At 46.2% G+C, this 18539-nt stretch overlaps 1 pseudogene across 1 annotated transcript in view; it reads right to left on the bottom strand.

Annotated features, from left to right (window-relative positions):
* LOC310824139 (cytochrome P450 3A27-like) overlaps positions 1–12684 on the bottom strand; it is a 164257-nt pseudogene extending 151573 nt beyond the window's left edge. Inside the window, exons 1-2 of the transcript in view lie at positions 12645–12684; positions 12521–12562 (exon numbers count right to left, since the gene is read on the bottom strand). The product of the transcript in view is annotated as a cytochrome P450 3A27-like (transcript). The remainder of the gene's footprint in view (positions 1–12520; positions 12563–12644) is intronic.
* Between the last annotated feature and the right edge of the window lie 5855 nt (positions 12685–18539).

Raw genomic sequence — 18539 nt, 5'->3', positions numbered from 1 at the left:
TGCACTGTATATAAAGTCGAGGAAAGGAGACGCCCGCCACTTGACAACACAAACAATACTGCAGTTGATACGCAGAAGGCAGGGAGTTATCTGGGGGGGTAAAAACACCCAAACTGGAGCTGTGTTCACACTACAGCACTGTTCAAACTACAGTGGTGATACAATAGTACACCCTACTGGTCGAAATAAGGAAAAGCTTACTGCACCGGGTATTCCCAGGCGGTCTCCCATCCAAGTACTAGCCCGGCCCGACTCTGCTTAGCTTCCGAGATCGGACGAGATCGGGCGTGCTCAGCGTGGTATGGCCGTAAGCGAAGGAACCAGCCCTCTGCACTGTATATAAAGTCGAGGAAAGGAGACGCCCGCCACTTGACAACACAAACAATACTGCAGTTGATACGCAGAAGGCAGGGAGTTATCTGGGGGGGTAAAAACACCCAAACTGGAGCTGTGTTCACACTACAGCACTGTTCAAACTACAGTGGTGATACAATAGTACACCCTACTGGTCGAAATAAGGAAAAGCTTACTGCACCGGGTATTCCCAGGCGGTCTCCCATCCAAGTACTAGCCCGGCCCGACTCTGCTTAGCTTCCGAGATCGGACGAGATCGGGCGTGCTCAGCGTGGTATGGCCGTAAGCGAAGGAACCAGCCCTCTGCACTGTATATAAAGTCGAGGAAAGGAGACGCCCGCCACTTGACAACACAAACAATACTGCAGTTGATACGCAGAAGGCAGGGAGTTATCTGGGGGGGTAAAAACACCCAAACTGGAGCTGTGTTCACACTACAGCACTGTTCAAACTACAGTGGTGATACAATAGTACACCCTACTGGTCGAAATAAGGAAAAGCTTACTGCACCGGGTATTCCCAGGCGGTCTCCCATCCAAGTACTAGCCCGGCCCGACTCTGCTTAGCTTCCGAGATCGGACGAGATCGGGCGTGCTCAGCGTGGTATGGCCGTAAGCGAAGGAACCAGCCCTCTGCACTGTATATAAAGTCGAGGAAAGGAGACGCCCGCCACTTGACAACACAAACAATACTGCAGTTGATACGCAGAAGGCAGGGAGTTATCTGGGGGGGTAAAAACACCCAAACTGGAGCTGTGTTCACACTACAGCACTGTTCAAACTACAGTGGTGATACAATAGTACACCCTACTGGTCGAAATAAGGAAAAGCTTACTGCACCGGGTATTCCCAGGCGGTCTCCCATCCAAGTACTAGCCCGGCCCGACTCTGCTTAGCTTCCGAGATCGGACGAGATCGGGCGTGCTCAGCGTGGTATGGCCGTAAGCGAAGGAACCAGCCCTCTGCACTGTATATAAAGTCGAGGAAAGGAGACGCCCGCCACTTGACAACACAAACAATACTGCAGTTGATACGCAGAAGGCAGGGAGTTATCTGGGGGGGTAAAAACACCCAAACTGGAGCTGTGTTCACACTACAGCACTGTTCAAACTACAGTGGTGATACAATAGTACACCCTACTGGTCGAAATAAGGAAAAGCTTACTGCACCGGGTATTCCCAGGCGGTCTCCCATCCAAGTACTAGCCCGGCCCGACTCTGCTTAGCTTCCGAGATCGGACGAGATCGGGCGTGCTCAGCGTGGTATGGCCGTAAGCGAAGGAACCAGCCCTCTGCACTGTATATAAAGTCGAGGAAAGGAGACGCCCGCCACTTGACAACACAAACAATACTGCAGTTGATACGCAGAAGGCAGGGAGTTATCTGGGGGGGTAAAAACACCCAAACTGGAGCTGTGTTCACACTACAGCACTGTTCAAACTACAGTGGTGATACAATAGTACACCCTACTGGTCGAAATAAGGAAAAGCTTACTGCACCGGGTATTCCCAGGCGGTCTCCCATCCAAGTACTAGCCCGGCCCGACTCTGCTTAGCTTCCGAGATCGGACGAGATCGGGCGTGCTCAGCGTGGTATGGCCGTAAGCGAAGGAACCAGCCCTCTGCACTGTATATAAAGTCGAGGAAAGGAGACGCCCGCCACTTGACAACACAAACAATACTGCAGTTGATACGCAGAAGGCAGGGAGTTATCTGGGGGGGTAAAAACACCCAAACTGGAGCTGTGTTCACACTACAGCACTGTTCAAACTACAGTGGTGATACAATAGTACACCCTACTGGTCGAAATAAGGAAAAGCTTACTGCACCGGGTATTCCCAGGCGGTCTCCCATCCAAGTACTAGCCCGGCCCGACTCTGCTTAGCTTCCGAGATCGGACGAGATCGGGCGTGCTCAGCGTGGTATGGCCGTAAGCGAAGGAACCAGCCCTCTGCACTGTATATAAAGTCGAGGAAAGGAGACGCCCGCCACTTGACAACACAAACAATACTGCAGTTGATACGCAGAAGGCAGGGAGTTATCTGGGGGGGTAAAAACACCCAAACTGGAGCTGTGTTCACACTACAGCACTGTTCAAACTACAGTGGTGATACAATAGTACACCCTACTGGTCGAAATAAGGAAAAGCTTACTGCACCGGGTATTCCCAGGCGGTCTCCCATCCAAGTACTAGCCCGGCCCGACTCTGCTTAGCTTCCGAGATCGGACGAGATCGGGCGTGCTCAGCGTGGTATGGCCGTAAGCGAAGGAACCAGCCCTCTGCACTGTATATAAAGTCGAGGAAAGGAGACGCCCGCCACTTGACAACACAAACAATACTGCAGTTGATACGCAGAAGGCAGGGAGTTATCTGGGGGGGTAAAAACACCCAAACTGGAGCTGTGTTCACACTACAGCACTGTTCAAACTACAGTGGTGATACAATAGTACACCCTACTGGTCGAAATAAGGAAAAGCTTACTGCACCGGGTATTCCCAGGCGGTCTCCCATCCAAGTACTAGCCCGGCCCGACTCTGCTTAGCTTCCGAGATCGGACGAGATCGGGCGTGCTCAGCGTGGTATGGCCGTAAGCGAAGGAACCAGCCCTCTGCACTGTATATAAAGTCGAGGAAAGGAGACGCCCGCCACTTGACAACACAAACAATACTGCAGTTGATACGCAGAAGGCAGGGAGTTATCTGGGGGGGTAAAAACACCCAAACTGGAGCTGTGTTCACACTACAGCACTGTTCAAACTACAGTGGTGATACAATAGTACACCCTACTGGTCGAAATAAGGAAAAGCTTACTGCACCGGGTATTCCCAGGCGGTCTCCCATCCAAGTACTAGCCCGGCCCGACTCTGCTTAGCTTCCGAGATCGGACGAGATCGGGCGTGCTCAGCGTGGTATGGCCGTAAGCGAAGGAACCAGCCCTCTGCACTGTATATAAAGTCGAAGAAAGGAGACGCCCGCCACTTGACAACACAAACAATACTGCAGTTGATACGCAGAAGGCAGGGAGTTATCTGGGGGGGTAAAAACACCCAAACTGGAGCTGTGTTCACACTACAGCACTGTTCAAACTACAGTGGTGATACAATAGTACACCCTACTGGTCGAAATAAGGAAAAGCTTACTGCACCGGGTATTCCCAGGCGGTCTCCCATCCAAGTACTAGCCCGGCCCGACTCTGCTTAGCTTCCGAGATCGGACGAGATCGGGCGTGCTCAGCGTGGTATGGCCGTAAGCGAAGGAACCAGCCCTCTGCACTGTATATAAAGTCGAGGAAAGGAGACGCCCGCCACTTGACAACACAAACAATACTGCAGTTGATACGCAGAAGGCAGGGAGTTATCTGGGGGGGTAAAAACACCCAAACTGGAGCTGTGTTCACACTACAGCACTGTTCAAACTACAGTGGTGATACAATAGTACACCCTACTGGTCGAAATAAGGAAAAGCTTACTGCACCGGGTATTCCCAGGCGGTCTCCCATCCAAGTACTAGCCCGGCCCGACTCTGCTTAGCTTCCGAGATCGGACGAGATCGGGCGTGCTCAGCGTGGTATGGCCGTAAGCGAAGGAACCAGCCCTCTGCACTGTATATAAAGTCGAGGAAAGGAGACGCCCGCCACTTGACAACACAAACAATACTGCAGTTGATACGCAGAAGGCAGGGAGTTATCTGGGGGGGTAAAAACACCCAAACTGGAGCTGTGTTCACACTACAGCACTGTTCAAACTACAGTGGTGATACAATAGTACACCCTACTGGTCGAAATAAGGAAAAGCTTACTGCACCGGGTATTCCCAGGCGGTCTCCCATCCAAGTACTAGCCCGGCCCGACTCTGCTTAGCTTCCGAGATCGGACGAGATCGGGCGTGCTCAGCGTGGTATGGCCGTAAGCGAAGGAACCAGCCCTCTGCACTGTATATAAAGTCGAGGAAAGGAGACGCCCGCCACTTGACAACACAAACAATACTGCAGTTGATACGCAGAAGGCAGGGAGTTATCTGGGGGGGTAAAAACACCCAAACTGGAGCTGTGTTCACACTACAGCACTGTTCAAACTACAGTGGTGATACAATAGTACACCCTACTGGTCGAAATAAGGAAAAGCTTACTGCACCGGGTATTCCCAGGCGGTCTCCCATCCAAGTACTAGCCCGGCCCGACTCTGCTTAGCTTCCGAGATCGGACGAGATCGGGCGTGCTCAGCGTGGTATGGCCGTAAGCGAAGGAACCAGCCCTCTGCACTGTATATAAAGTCGAGGAAAGGAGACGCCCGCCACTTGACAACACAAACAATACTGCAGTTGATACGCAGAAGGCAGGGAGTTATCTGGGGGGGTAAAAACACCCAAACTGGAGCTGTGTTCACACTACAGCACTGTTCAAACTACAGTGGTGATACAATAGTACACCCTACTGGTCGAAATAAGGAAAAGCTTACTGCACCGGGTATTCCCAGGCGGTCTCCCATCCAAGTACTAGCCCGGCCCGACTCTGCTTAGCTTCCGAGATCGGACGAGATCGGGCGTGCTCAGCGTGGTATGGCCGTAAGCGAAGGAACCAGCCCTCTGCACTGTATATAAAGTCGAAGAAAGGAGACGCCCGCCACTTGACAACACAAACAATACTGCAGTTGATACGCAGAAGGCAGGGAGTTATCTGGGGGGGTAAAAACACCCAAACTGGAGCTGTGTTCACACTACAGCACTGTTCAAACTACAGTGGTGATACAATAGTACACCCTACTGGTCGAAATAAGGAAAAGCTTACTGCACCGGGTATTCCCAGGCGGTCTCCCATCCAAGTACTAGCCCGGCCCGACTCTGCTTAGCTTCCGAGATCGGACGAGATCGGGCGTGCTCAGCGTGGTATGGCCGTAAGCGAAGGAACCAGCCCTCTGCACTGTATATAAAGTCGAGGAAAGGAGACGCCCGCCACTTGACAACACAAACAATACTGCAGTTGATACGCAGAAGGCAGGGAGTTATCTGGGGGGGTAAAAACACCCAAACTGGAGCTGTGTTCACACTACAGCACTGTTCAAACTACAGTGGTGATACAATAGTACACCCTACTGGTCGAAATAAGGAAAAGCTTACTGCACCGGGTATTCCCAGGCGGTCTCCCATCCAAGTACTAGCCCGGCCCGACTCTGCTTAGCTTCCGAGATCGGACGAGATCGGGCGTGCTCAGCGTGGTATGGCCGTAAGCGAAGGAACCAGCCCTCTGCACTGTATATAAAGTCGAGGAAAGGAGACGCCCGCCACTTGACAACACAAACAATACTGCAGTTGATACGCAGAAGGCAGGGAGTTATCTGGGGGGGTAAAAACACCCAAACTGGAGCTGTGTTCACACTACAGCACTGTTCAAACTACAGTGGTGATACAATAGTACACCCTACTGGTCGAAATAAGGAAAAGCTTACTGCACCGGGTATTCCCAGGCGGTCTCCCATCCAAGTACTAGCCCGGCCCGACTCTGCTTAGCTTCCGAGATCGGACGAGATCGGGCGTGCTCAGCGTGGTATGGCCGTAAGCGAAGGAACCAGCCCTCTGCACTGTATATAAAGTCGAGGAAAGGAGACGCCCGCCACTTGACAACACAAACAATACTGCAGTTGATACGCAGAAGGCAGGGAGTTATCTGGGGGGGTAAAAACACCCAAACTGGAGCTGTGTTCACACTACAGCACTGTTCAAACTACAGTGGTGATACAATAGTACACCCTACTGGTCGAAATAAGGAAAAGCTTACTGCACCGGGTATTCCCAGGCGGTCTCCCATCCAAGTACTAGCCCGGCCCGACTCTGCTTAGCTTCCGAGATCGGACGAGATCGGGCGTGCTCAGCGTGGTATGGCCGTAAGCGAAGGAACCAGCCCTCTGCACTGTATATAAAGTCGAGGAAAGGAGACGCCCGCCACTTGACAACACAAACAATACTGCAGTTGATACGCAGAAGGCAGGGAGTTATCTGGGGGGGTAAAAACACCCAAACTGGAGCTGTGTTCACACTACAGCACTGTTCAAACTACAGTGGTGATACAATAGTACACCCTACTGGTCGAAATAAGGAAAAGCTTACTGCACCGGGTATTCCCAGGCGGTCTCCCATCCAAGTACTAGCCCGGCCCCCCATCCTAGTACTAACCCGGCCCGACCCTGCTTAGCTTCTGAGATCGGGTGTGTTCAGGGTGGTATGGCCGCAAGCGAAAGTCCCAGCCCTCTGTACTGTATATAAAGTCAAGGAAAGGAGACGCCCTCCACTTGACAACACAAACAATGCTGTAGAGGCCTTTACGGAGTGCTTGCTACAGTGTAGCGTAGCGCGAACCGCGTACTAGTCGCACAAGTGACGCAGAAGCATGTAGAGGCCTTAAGTGTGCTCATCCATCACTCACTCGTTAACAACATGGCTTCGCTACTTTTCACAAAAGTATAAAGAAAAGGAGGAAATGAAATGAAATATATGTAGTCGGTCGTTCTTTTGCAAGGGGGCAATGGGTGGGGCACGGGTATGCAAGTAGCAAGCCCCTTACCTTGACTATGACAAAGTAATTAATGCTAATGTAAAAATATATGAAACATTCGCCAATTTGATTAATTTAGATGGTCACCCCTCACCAAACCACTGCTGCTCCAGATGGTTTGACGTTATCTCAAACTTCCTTCACTCAGTTTTTTCTGTATTATTTACAATATTGCTGTGAAAAGTGTATGCTTGTTATGTTAAGCAATAAAAGCAATGCCAGTTATGTTCTTAAGAATTGTCTTCTTTCCTCCAAAAAGTATAGATAATGTTATCAATATAATATAATAATCTACTCCTTAAGCAGTATCGATAATGGTATAGAATCGATAAAATCCTAACGATACCCATCCCTAGTTATGAATAGCCTAATTCATAACCACTTATAAAAATGCGTTTTGCATAAATTGTCTGCCAGGCAATTAAAAGGGACAGGCATATTTGAAACTTTGCAGCTGCTTTAATCATAATGATTAGTCAGGCTGCTCAGTATTATTGCAGATTGGGACCTACATAAATCTACTGCATATGTATGCATGTATGCTTGTTTTGGCTTACATCTCTTACATAACTTTCCAGGTATACTTACGAAATATCTGGGACAGCCCACCAATGCACAACCCGGGGGCCCTGCTATTGGGAAAGGAGTCAAGGTACAGACCCTCCATCTGCATAACAGCCTGCAACAGGTGGGTCGAGTCAAGTTTATTTATTTACTGTGAAATTGTGTGTTGAGTTATTATTATTGCATATTACAGTTGCACTTTTATTACCAATAACTACATTGATTTTGCCTGCAGGTGAATGGACACCAATCATACCAGCAGCCCCATGTTTAAGTACAACACAACCTACAGATGGAGAGACATCCACCCCATCTACCTCCACTGAAACACAGCCTGCACCACGTGAGCCCTGTGAATTGCACAATGCATTAGCACTTTTATTACCAATATATAAGTTATATGTCTAAGCAACACACACACAATGGGTATATAACTATATACATCTGTGTTTGACTTTACCTGCAAGTGAAAGGACACCTATCATAACACCAGCCCCATGTTTATGTACAACCATCTACCTCCACTGAAACATAGCTTACAGCAAAGTCCTCTAGGACTCTAGTAAGTCCTCTAAGGCAGCACCTATAGTTCCTGCTGACTGGCCAGCCCTGTCTGATAAGGTGAGAACAGAGTTTGTAAGCAGAAGACCCTATCAAATAAAATCTGAATTAACTTTTCCGAAAAGAGAGAATGGAAGAAGTTGCCACCACCACAACTTTTACAGCACACTAGTAAATGGGGGAAAAATCATGAAAAGCTGTCTGGAAATATAATAAAGAAAATGTTTGTTCTAAAGCAAGTGTGGTTTGTGTTTTTGCTATCATGTTTAGATTTGAATGGATTACTGTATGTTTGTAGTGGGAAGGGGGTGCGGGGTTGATGAGATAGTGAGGTGGCAGCATCAGAGGGCAGGTTGGAGGAGTTTGGGCGGTAAGATATGCAGTGTGCAGGGAGTGTGGTATGCACACATAAGGAATTTTGTGGCATACGCGCACAGAGGGGCCTCTGGTATGCAGCGTGTAATGTGTAAGGAACTTCAGCGCACGCTGAGGGGGGGCGAGGCTACATATCTCGCCTATGACTCCAAAAAGGAAACCCCATGTGAAAAAAACAATACACTAAAGCATATTAGAAACACATGAATGTGTTTCTGTACGGTTTTGGGGATTGTTTATGGTAATTCTACATATCTATTTTGCTTTTGGCCTGTAAGGATTGGGATGGATATGTTACACTCGAACATCAGCGGAACCAAATGACGGCGCTCAGAGATGGTGGGGGGTTTAGCCCGAAGGCGTATTTAATAATAGAGGGGGAAAAGGGGTAGGGGAGAGAAGGATAATCCAAAAGAGTAATCGTGGGTCGGTCCAGGGTTCGGCAGGCAGGCGGGTAGTCGGACGAGCAGGGGTGTTCGGCAGGCAGGCGGGTAGTCAGACGAGCAGGGGTTCGGCAGGCAGGCGAGCAGGGGTTCGGCAGGCAGGCGGGTAGTCAGACGAGCAGATGTTCGGGAAGGCGGGAGGTCCAGTAGTCGGGGAGGGGGCTAGGTCCGTGGAGGGGTCGACGAGGGGAAACACCAGGGAGGACGGAGTATCTGGATAAGCTGTTTTGGGATCAATGTTTGGGGGCAACTTTCTACCAGGAGTGCCTTGACATAGTGCATCCATTCATGTCATGCACTTATCGAGAGTGGTTGTTGGGGAGGGAGTGGGAACCCAACAAATCCCACACTTTACAGTAATTCTTGTGCTTTAATTATTTAAGTATTATTAGGTTTATAAAAAGAGCAATTGAAGTAACAAGCTTGTTATGGGAGTTATTGTAAATTATCCTAAGTGTTGACATGTCAATTAGATAGGAATAAAACAGTATGTCATATTTTTTGTCTTTTATTTATCTATCTGTGATTAGCTGGGGGATGTTGTAGTAGATGTAGATTGTGTGATCTTCAGTATCAAGGGTCAAAACACAGTATGTAAAACATATATCTTGTACTATTTTGCAGTACCTCGTCTAAAGCGGGCATTATCTTTAATATACAAATGTTTATAAATGACCTGCTACAAAGATTCAGTCCAGATTAGTAGTGCCATGTTTTATAAGTCCCATTACATTAGCCTAGTTTGTATTTGCATGTCTCCAACACAGGAAAGGTAGACCAAAAACGTTTTGCTACATTTTGTCATTGTAGAGGTGGGCTATCGCAAATAGTTTAGAGGCAAGAGCTGTGAAGGATGTTTGAAAATACCCATCCTTCTGTGGTTGAAATTAATGACAGCGCTGACATTTGTGTTCCCTCCTTGTAACAAACTAATCACTCAAATTAAAATTGTTTGTGATTGCAGAGCTTCGCATAATCAGCGTGCTAGGTAGACTTATACATATTACAGAATATCTCCTAAATGTAACAGTTTATTAGATAGCAGGTTAGATCATGAATTACAGGGAGATGAAGAGTGGAAATTGTTTAAATATCATGTTATCTTAACAGGGACCAACTTGTGTTTTTACAATATCCTTGTCCACTGTCACACTTTTTGTAATAGTCATCAAGCATTCTCTCATATGCACAGCAGCAACGCACAACAGTGTGGAGAAACGGGGGAAATATTTTAGTTGTAATTTGGCTTTGATAATGCAACCTATGGATTATAGAATAAAGTTATGAATGTTCATGCAATATAGGCTGGGTAGAGAAGATACAATTTTCTGTCCCATGCCTCTACTGTATGGTTGTGACAGAGACGCTTATATGAGAGTAGTCTAATGTCCCGCTTCAGGTTTTTACCACCAAGCCTACTTGTATTTCAATTTGAATACATTTACTGAAATTTCTAAAAACCTGTTTTCACTGTCATTCTGGGGTATTGTGTGTGGATTGATGGCAAATTCTTTTAATTTAATCAATTTTAAATTGAGTCTATAACACAACAAAATGTGGAAAAAGTAAAGGGGTCTGAATACTTTCCGAAGGCACTGTAGTGTGTTTGTCAGTGGCAGAGCTGGTGCATATCCAGTATCAGTGTGGGTCACATGTTGAAAGTGTAAAGCATGATTCCAGTGGATGCAAGTCTATGACTATGATAACTTTGCTCTGTTATTTCCTGGGGTAAACCACCAAATTAACAACAACAAAAGTCTAGGAATCGTGCAATGATAAAAAGGATCTTTGCAGGCTGAAACAACCATATGTAGATAGTTCTGGTGAGCAAACATATCAATGTGCTGTGGCGCCCGCCCCGTGCCAAAGCCCATGCGCGAGTGTGGGAAGGTGGTAAATGGAGTGTATATCTCGCCTCGCTTTGTCTCTGCTGTTTCTGCTGTCCCTCTCTTGCCCCGTGTTGTCTTTGGCAGGACCATGTATGGAGTTCCTGCGCCCCAAGGGGCCACAGCTGCAACCCGTGGAGATAATCACCGTATGCCCATACATGGAGTTCCTGCTCGTCAAGGCACAGCTGAAGGGCATCAGCAGGAGCAGCAGAGACCGTACAAAAGGAGCCAACGGAGCACCCAGTGGAGGGAGTTGCTACGGCGACCCAAGGAGCAGTTGATGAGAGAGAGAGAATAAGCCAAGTCACCATTGTCCAGTGTATGACCCCTGACCATAGGAGAGCCCCCTTTGAAGCCCGACCCCGAGAACGTCCGAGAGCCCGCTACGTTGCCAACCTTCGCCTGTCTGACTACCCCGCTGCCGCCCCGACCTGGAACGTAAGAGGACCACCCACCGTGTACCGAACCCCCCTGCTATCTTCACGACACGACGCCTTCTCACCCCCACCCTCTCTCTATCACTTCCCTCTCCCCGCTAACCGAATAAATATCTTTGATTATAATTCTGGTGTGGACCTCTCTGCTTACACTGTGTTTGGGTCCGTGATGCGCCCGCACACCCCGGCGGCCGTCACAGTGCATATCTTATTTTTTTGGCATTGGTTCATATTCATATTTGGATTGGGTAATACAAGACCCACCACATATTTCACTGGGGGATTCCTAGGCCTCCCCTCGCATACCAAAGGCCTAGGAATCCAAGGGAACAAAAAAGGATTTGTGACTTGGGGATTTTCTCAGAGAGAGGGATTGCTTAGCAGTGTTAAGATGGGGAAAGTAGTAGCATGCCGGTTTCCCTCTGGTTGAAGAACATCAGTGTCTCATCTCAGGTATGTAGGTATTGATAAACATTTTTTTATGAAGAAGAACTGCAATGATGGCTCAGTAACTTTACATCATGTTTTTATTACTGTACCAAACTTAAAGGTTTATGATCGCTTTCCCTGTTATTGGTTATTATCACTAAAACCTATAGTTTTTTAAAACTGGTGTACTGTTTGAGCCAGTTATCGTGTTCTCGCGTAACCAATCACACACTCCCAAAGACCAAAAAATCTAGTGTCCTAAACAATTTTCAAATGCAATGCTTTTTTTCGTTTCACACGGTTTTGTTTATTTAAGTTGATGGACTTTTGCATTAGACGTCACTTCCCCTCGGTGTGTGTCAAGATGGTTTTGTTCACATTGTAAATTTCCATTATCACCCAGTTACCTCAACTTGAAATCCTCAAGGAAATGCTACAAGATACCAAAAACATTGTTACTGTTACTAGGTCTGATTGAATATGTATCCAGTAAAGTTTGTCTCTTTGTGGGTATGGAGTGTCCCTTTGTACTAAAAGTATCTGCTCACTGCACACACCAGCAGTGGGACCAGTGCGGGCAGAGGTTGCAGCACACCTCTTCTTGTGGGGGTTATGCTCCCCACAGAGACTACAAACTGTGGTTTTGGCAGAGGAGGAAGTGTCTTGCCTGTGGTCTAATAGAAAAAAAGAGAAAAAACAACTTATTTAATTTAAAAGCAAATCATTAAGTACACGAAGGTGATGCCATGGGTGGTGCAGCAGAGGCAGAAGGAGATGATCTTTTATTCTCGGTTGCAGAGGGGAAAGGTTAACTCATGTTAAACAGAGCAAGTTAGGCAAAAAGCATACATGACAACCACTTTTTACTTGTACATGAATAAGTGTAGAGTACACCTTGCTACAAATGTCTACTTTTCCACCTTACCTTTGGAGGAAGCTACCGAGGTGGACTTCCTAGTGGTCTGGGCTAAAAATGTTAAAATTGTTAGACATAATTTATTACATAAACAGATGAATGATAACTTCATTATACAATGTCATGTGGTTACCTTTGAAGGTTTCTGTACCTTCACAGGAGGTAGGATTCATGCCGGAAGAGACAGTGACAGTGGCATGGACACAGGAGGTGGGAGAGGCAGTGGTCCCAGAGGAGTTTAGACAGGGTTGGTGGTGTCTTCCTAGGTGGTGGTGGTGTGAAGAGTCACCGATGGTGGCTTGGAGGAGTTGGTGGTACCAATGGAGTTAAGGGGTGTTGATGGCATGACCTGGGAAGTAGGCACATAACCTGCTACTGCAGCTGGGTGCCCCTGTGGTTGTTACACAGAAGGTCTGAGGAACCAAACGACGGCACACAGAGAGCCCGAAGGCGTATTTAATAATGGTAATAATGAACGGGGACAAGTGGATAATCCAAAGAGAGTAGTCGAAGTTCGGTCCAGGGGTCTGCAGGAGAGCGGGCAGTCAGACAGGCAGGAGGTCGGGCAGGTAGACGGGTAGTCGGACAGGCAGGCGGTCAGGCAGGCAGACGGGTAGTCGGACAGGCAGATGGTTGGGCAGGCAGACGGGTAGTCGGACAGGCAGATGGTCGGGAGGCAGGGAGGTCCAGTAGTCGGTAAGGGGGCTAGGTCCGTGGAAGGGTCGACGAGGGAAAAACCAGGGAGGACGAGGTATCATGGACACAGTACGATCTGGCACTGGAGTGGAGTTCAGGCAGGGTTCTTATAGGGCGGTGATTGCAGATGGTTTGCAGGTGTGCTGAGGGGAGACAGGAAACAAGTGCGCTGTCGACTGGGAGCTGGACGCTCCAGCGATAATCGTCTGGGCCTCAAGGTGGCGCCAGAGGGATGGTTAGGAGGGGGAACCGTAACAGTGGTGTTGCCATTGTCAGGGTCCCAGCAGAGGCAATGACGGCATCTATGGTTTGGTCGATGGCAGCCCTCTCCTGCCCCCTCTCTCTTGTGAGGGCTGCCCACTGCTACTTGCCCTTTCCAGGATAAGTTCTGTTTATTCCTCGTCAGTGATGGCTCTGGCAGTCACAGGATACCTTCTGAGATCCCTCTGCCATGGTTAGTGAATGGCAGTGAGGGTCTTCGCCAGGACCTCTGGGATCAACCCTGCTGCCACTAGCGGGTGCTGCCAGACAGGTGATGGGACGAAAGGTCTGTGACTGCAGATGAGGACAAGCTGGTGGATGGCTCTTGGCTGTCTCCTGGAGAGGCGGTGGTGGTGGCACGGGGCCCTGACAGGAACCAAGACGGCATCAAACGTGACCCGAGCTGATGGGTCAAAAGGAAAGATGCCACACTTCTTAAAACCTTCCACCACAACACGCCGGTCCTTGCACTGCTGGTACGGGTAGCGGAATACCTGCTAATCAAGTTTGAGTTCTTGAAATGGCTGAGGTGTCCGGTTACCTTGGAGAACTCCTTCAGCGGCCCAAAGACTGACATTTTCAGCGGTTGCAACACATAGGTGCAATGTGGTGGAAGGCAAAGAAGTATAAGCCCTTCCCTTTTAGCCGCCACAATCACCTCCAGGAGACTTTTCTGTGTGTCAAAGACCAGAAGGAGAGGGCTCTCCGTGACCACATGTTTCAAAATGCTGGAACCACTTCCTGAACATCTCCTTGTCGATGTACCCTGATGGTGACTTTCCATACAGGGCACTGGGGGGACCTCCCTGTGTGTAGGGGTCGCTGGCGAATTCTTTTGCAAATATTATAAATGGCGGAATGTCATCCCCAGCTGTGTTTAAGCAGGCCATGACAGAGATGTGGTCTCTGGTCCCCGGTGACTGGTGATAGGGATGTCTACAGCCCTCAGGGACCAGTACTCTGTGCCTGCTCCTGTCCAACTGAAACCCTGACTCATCGCAGTTATAGACTTGTCTGTGTTTCTCCCTCAAACCGCTCTCCTCCAAGGTCTTCTCCAAGAGCTGGAAGTAGGTGTCCACCATCGGCTGCGTGGTGTACTCTGCTCTCCACCTGATTAAGATATGCTGAGCCTGTCTTCATGCCCGCCTCATGCTGAGCCTGTCTTCATGCCTCTCCCTGAACATTTCCCACCACTTCTTCCTGAGTGGTGGGATTCTCTCCCCTGGGTGCCTCTTCTGGTGTATGGCTGTACAGCAGCCGGGCCTTGGTCAAGGAGAACCCATGGTGCGTGCAAATACTGCAACAGAGCTTCCTCATCCTCTGGTGCAAGTAATTTAGCAGGGCCACTGCAGCAACCATGAGTCACCCGGCCACTGATCCTGTCCAACAGGGTCTGCCGCGACACTCCATGGACCTATGCAGAAAATAGGAAATTAATAGTGTGCATATATATATATATATATATATATATATATATAAATTCTCTCTCTCTCTCTCTATATATATATATATATATATATATATTATATATATATGAAATGTAATTTGTGGTATGTTAGTGTGATGACAATTTATCATTATGATAATTGGTTTCTCAAACTGAAAGCAATACCCACCTCTCTATGATGAAATGTGATTTTTATCTGTAACAGAGGTTGACTAAATAGTAACTAAAAAAAGTTGTCGCAAATGTCACATTTTAAGATTCGCAGCAAGTCCCGCATTACTTTAAAACATGATATATTTTAAAACTCACAACTTAGCTAAATGTTAATGAATTGTTATGAGAGTTGGTAATCAGATACCTTGGGGTTATGCAGGAGAGAATTTACCGTTATTTTTCTGGTCTTTTTCAAATGAATGTAAACAGTGAATGAAAACAGCTGATCGTGGGCATAACTGATAATAGGGGGTTAGCTAACTGCAGGTGCAGTTAGAGAGGAATAGAAAAAAAGCCATGCAACACTGCTTACCTTCACACTCTGAAGGTCTTGACCGAAACATCAGTGATTAAATGCAATGATTTTTTTAGTTTTTCTTTACAGTATGGATAGTGCCAACAGAGAGAATCCATGTGAGACTGACCAAACAAAAATTGGCCTGGTGGAATAGAGGAGTGGGCAGAGTATGATCATCCAGTCATGAGGTTAGGGGCAAGTGAGTATAAGTAGACTAATTAGACTAATACTATAATTAAACGGGCAATCCGGAATACAAACAACAACACAGTGGTCTTCCCACCACTTTTTTGGTAAAAAGCTGAGGGATGGGGTTCGAGAAAGGTAACCACTCTCAATTATATGGTAAATTTAAAGACAATTGCAGGGTTAGCAATCCCACACCCAGTGAAGAGATCAAAGGACAACAGATAGTCTTAAAATATTTGAAGAGTGCAATAAAAGAGGGGTCCTCGCACCTAGAGGGTGTGAATACAATGAATACAATAAGTACAATGGATTAGCAGCCAGGGATAGATGAATAATTAACACAGTTGTAAACAGCCAGGACAGATGGCTTGTGTAAACAGCCTGGGCCAATTGATCTTTCAACAGACTGACCGATGCCAGGTCAGGTGGGAGTAGCTCCCTGGATGACGAAATGTCGTTCTTGAATGTTATTGGTGTATGTAGACAGGAACGGGTGTTCAACTTTGCAAATCTGAACCGGCTTCTTTCTCTGTGAATAAAGTCTCTGAATGAATCAACAGCTCTGGTTAACGGTATTTTATTTCAAAATACTATTATTTAAATTCTACGACAATTACATAGACATATATGACAGCTATGGATGCAAGGACTGACCATCCATGAGATCAAAATGATAGTTTTAACCATGTTTTGAAGCTATACAGTTTTACAATTGCATTGTTTACATACAATGGAGTAAAACTAATTTATATTTTGGGTTCTGATGGGGTAAAATAGTTGAACTAAGGGTTAAGGTTAGGGTTAGGGTCATGAGTGATTTATACATTTCATCCCAGATTGCCCCTTTAAAAGTACACTATGGAAGGTTAATTGTTAAACGATTAACCTCAGACTTTGAGCCTTGGCTTTACGGTTATCATACTCCTATGATATAATACAAATAAATATATTGCCTCATTAAACCAGACAATCCTTCGTTTTAGGCTAAAAACTTTAGAAAGAAAGGCTGATGCTCATGGACATTGCAAGGTGTGGCCCTTTCGGTAAATATTTAGCTTGAAAACATTTTTAACCTTGGGGAGAAACATCCACCGTAAATTCAGGGTGATTCTACTAACAGAGTTAATTTGTGACCTGTAATATTTACATGGCAAACTTAACCTTGGGGGCAAAATACAAGTGAATGACGAAATACAGTATATAGCTTGAAAACGTTGTTATTCTTGTGGCGAAACAGTCCTCTTAGAATAGTAATAGACATGTTTACCATTAATTATTTATCAGTCCGGCCTGTCTCCAAAATGGACAAGAGTGTCTCCAGTTATGTTTACATTCTGCAGTTTATGACACTTGAATGATTTGATGACGAATTTGACACTTGATACTACTCCAGGAAGCAAACTTAGACTTTCTGTTAGGCGATCTATGAGGCTACCAGGTTGCCAGTTAGGGGGATGAGTTTGTTATTGTGTAATGACCTGGCTGGGGTGCATGTTTGTGTGACTCCGAGGGTGAGAATCTGAGGCCGTGGAGAAGGAATATCTCTAGCCGATGTGGTTGCTCCCTCTCAGATGCCAGTCAAAGAGAGTCAGGAGAGGGTCAAGGAGATGGCAGTGGGGTCATACATACAGGAGGAGGTCAATTATGTGGTTAGCCCTCCAGGCCAAAGGCATGACCCTTTTGGCTGAAGAGCATTCTCAGTTGCAAAATCTTCCATAACATACTATCATGTGTTGAAACGTTCATACTCTTATGAAAGTTTATAATAAAATAAAAAGAAAGTTTATAAGTTTAAAATATAAAGTTTCAACACTTTAAAGTATTTGTACGTATGCGTTTGCTCAAAACCATTTTCTCAGTGCATGTTAATCATTTATCAGGGGGGAGTTTACATTCCATAATCTTTCACTGTCAGAATGTTGAAAGGCTCAGTGGCAAGTTCTCTCAGTGTGTCAGCCCCTGGATAGTCTTTTCGTGGGTGAGTTAACTCATTAATATGTCAAATTTCCTTCTTTGTGCCAATGAAGAGTATGTATTTAGATTCAAAGCCCTAACAGTTGCGTGGAGACTATTTGTTTTCAATTTGATCCCCTACTCTAAGGAGGTGTTTGACCAGTAAAATGTCTGAAGTGTTGAATTGTCTGTTGGACATGTGGTTTGTTGTGGGAACTGTAATAATCTGGATATGCCAGTGCATGAATATAGTTTTGGTTATTTAGTCTCTGAATAGTCTAGACTTGTTAATTGGGTTGATTATTAAGTGTTGTGTATTAAATTAAATATTTGAATTTAATTTTTTTCATAGTTTTGTTTTGTTTGTATTTAAAGTTATCAGTATAATATTCTCTTCTCTATGCTCAGAAGTTGGATGTACTTTTTGAGTCATGAGTAAAGTTACTAGTGTAGTAAGTGTCTTACAAGGTGTGATTTTATTTTATTTATTGATTTGCACACACACAATTACAAATGAACGACAAAATGAAAAGCCTCCTCTATAAAGTAGTAAAAAAAAGAAAAAACTAATTTGAGGTGTGCACAAAGTACAGGCAAATGATAATTTTTAGATGTGATTTTATTTTTGGCCTTTTAATAATGAATACACTATGAATGGGATTTTCTTCGGTGAGACAATCACATACAAATCTGCATTTATAGACTCACTTTGCTGTACGTCTTGTGTTGATTTAATTTCCAGCCTTTTAGCCTGTGGCTTACCGCACAGCAGGGTTGCCAGGTCTGGCTAAAAGTTATTCCCCATTAAAAACCTCTAATGTTGCGAAATCGCTCCATACATATTTTTATAGTGTGTGTGAGTGTAATTGTGTTGTGTAATCATGGGCAGTACACAGCATTCCAGGACCATATACTATTATTTCTAAATCATAAAGCGCTTCTATTGTATGTTACGTAATGCTAATTGATCA

This window comes from Argentina silus, assembly GCF_951799395.1.
Source record: "Argentina silus genome assembly, chromosome: Y".
In the NCBI taxonomy this organism is placed as follows: Eukaryota; Metazoa; Chordata; class Actinopteri; order Argentiniformes; family Argentinidae; genus Argentina; species Argentina silus.
Note: the sequence above shows the minus strand (reverse complement) of the source record. Positions and strands in the feature narration are given on the sequence as shown.